At 27.7% G+C, this 2,817-nt stretch overlaps 1 protein-coding gene across 1 annotated transcript in view; it reads left to right on the forward strand.

Annotated features, from left to right (window-relative positions):
* Nucleotides 1-1,047: 1,047 nt before the first annotated feature.
* Nucleotides 1,048-2,817, forward strand: part of LOC111614168 (zinc finger protein 862-like) — a 13,120-nt gene continuing 11,350 nt past the window's right edge. Inside the window, exon 1 of the mRNA XM_023355547.1 lies at nt 1,048-1,201. The gene's annotated coding sequence lies outside the window, so the exon portion shown is untranslated. The remainder of the gene's footprint in view (nt 1,202-2,817) is intronic.

Consider the following 2,817-nt stretch of genomic DNA (forward strand, 5'->3'; position numbering starts at 1 on the left):
TGATTATTAATTAAATCAGTAATAAAATATAAAAGTAAGAAAATATTTTTATATTGTCCACATAGATTTTGTTTATAAATAGAACTTATTATACTGGTGTGGTTTCTAATTAGCAGGAGGAGGAATCTTAGTCAAAAGGTAAAAGAAAATTTATTAATCCAGAAATACATTGTAAATTTATAGAAATTTATAGAACTAAAAAACATTTTTCAAACTCAATGTGAACAGCCAAATTTTTCTGACAAGGACTAAGCAGATGAGAATATCATCCAACCAAAATATTTTATTACCACTCTTAATGTAAATACATTTTGGGTTTTAGCCTCTCTTTAGTATATGCTACAATGATACAATAAACAATTAAATAAATGAAAACAAACATTGAAACTCTACATATCTTTATACAAAAAAATAGTAAAATTATTCATAAATAACATTTCTTGTAACTGATATGAACTGCTTATTGCTTGCAGTGTTCATATCGGTCAGTCAGAAAAAATGTGGCTGTTCATATTAGGTGTTGAAAAATACGTTTTTAGTTCTCTAAATTTATGATGTATTTCTGGACTAATCAATGTTATAACCAATCCACAATGGTGAGATTTAAAACAAACTTATCTTTATTTCACCTGTGCATTCTTTTTCGTGTGTTTTGGACCTGTAGGCACCTCTTTGGCAAGTTTACAACATTCTATAACAAAATTGTATAAACTGTTTTTTAAAACTGATATTACACATGACAATATTTTTTCTTAAAAAAATCATGTAAATCTTTACAGTCCAATATTAATTCAACAATAATACTGATGTAAAGCATCCAATAAACAGAGATAAATTTACATCTTAATTTCCCATATAAAAATTATAACGCTATTAAAAAACTAACTTTTGTATAAAAGACTATTAAAGAATTTTAACAATTTGTACAAAAGTTAAATTTTTTTAATAGACTTATCATTTCTATATAGGAAAGTTAGGTGTAAATTTACCTCTGTTTATTGGATGCTTTATATCTGTATTATTATTGCATCTTTATGGTCNCAAGTCCTACAAATATAATATGGAATATTCATTTTCTTATCATGAATAATTGCAAATTTAAAGTAATTTTTAATTAGTGAAGTAATCAACAAAAATATGATACTTAAATCTGTTAATTTAGAAAGATGAGAACAAGTAAGAATGGTCAACATCAAAGAAGGTACACACACAATTATTTTATTGTTTTGTTTTCATTTTTATGTCAGGTTGTAAAGGTAAAATTTAAACATTTTGAAAAACCTTTATTGACAGTTAACTCAATGATTACAGTTCAACTAGTCAGGTAATCACCATCAATATCGATCAGATCTCACTATCTTTGCTACAAACTTTCAATCCTATGAGCATAGAATGACTGGAATTTTTTTTGTTTTTGAAGAAAGTCTCTAATGTTTGGTATTGTCATATTGACAATTGTTTCTGCAAGGCACAAAATAGTAGTCAGTTGGCATCAAGTCTGGGCTGTAAGATGGATTAAGCAGAACCTCCCAGTCCAGACTGGCCAGCTTCTCTGAGGTAATCTTTGTTTTATGTGCTGGCATACTGTCATGATGGTGTCAGATTTTATCAGATTTTGGACAAAAATCTGTTTATCTTGGTATTCAAATGATCCAGTTGTTAACATTGGTGTTCCATTGGAACTGTTATATTGTTTGGAAGCAGCTCCACCATAATGACTCCAAACAAATGCAGATTGTTGCAGCCTTTTTGCACTATCATCCCTTTGACATTTGTAGCAGCTTGTTGGCCTTTGTTCACCCATGAATGCTTTAACAAATGCTTTGAAGACAAAATTGTGTTGCGGTCAATTTTGAAGTAATAGAGTAACAGCACGTGAACATGATCTTTCTAGTTTCACATTGTCAGACATTGCTGATGCATTTATTTCTGTTGACCTTTTATTTGACTTAAATAAAAGGTCATCTCCATAACTGAAAATTGTTTTCTGAAGTCACTGGGTTTGTAACATTGGAACATGAAGAACATGAAAGATTTTTTGGCTGATTAAAATGATATATGTTACTTTAAATACTTGTTTTTCCAAGATAAATTCATTATATCCATTTTTGATTCTCATCATAAATTTTAGTATAACTTTTTATAGAGAAAAACTTTTTTTAGATAAAAAATATTCAGATATCCTATAATATGTAGCTAATAAAAAGAAACATAGTGTGATATTTTATAAAGGAAAAAGTCAGTGTCACACATTTCAAATTTGTTGGAATCAATATTTGTTTACAGACTCCACCATGATGGATGAAATGCCCTTTGGTTACTCTGCTAATATAACCTTGTTGAACATTCCAGAACATTTCTTTCCAGTCATTTCTATTAAAAAAAATTGAAATGTCTAAATTTTACCTTTACAACCTGATAAAATTGATTTACTTTTTTTTTAACAGAAGTAAAAAAATCAAAACTTTTGTTATAAAAATGTTATAAAATAATTTAAAAATTTATAAATAGTTAATTGTATTAATTAAAAAGAATATACTAATGAACAAAATTACAATTTATGTTAGATTTATTAAATTTAATTTATAACTTTATAAATAACTAGCTGTTACCCGCGACTTCGTCAGCGGAGGTTTTGCAAGCAAACCCCATTTACATCCAATATTTCAATAACCATAGTAATTGTTATATAACACCTACCGCTGAAGAGAATTGCCGAAAATCAAACGAACTATTTTCAATTTGATCAATTTTCTGAAACGTTTACAATCGTTCTATAATCGAACCAATACGCAATAACAAATTCGAATTTAAAAC

The sequence above is a fragment of the Centruroides sculpturatus genome, unplaced genomic scaffold, assembly GCF_000671375.1.
Source record: "Centruroides sculpturatus isolate CEXI.00-Female unplaced genomic scaffold, Cexi_2.0 scaffold1719, whole genome shotgun sequence".
NCBI lineage: Eukaryota > Metazoa > Arthropoda > Arachnida > Scorpiones > Buthidae > Centruroides > Centruroides sculpturatus.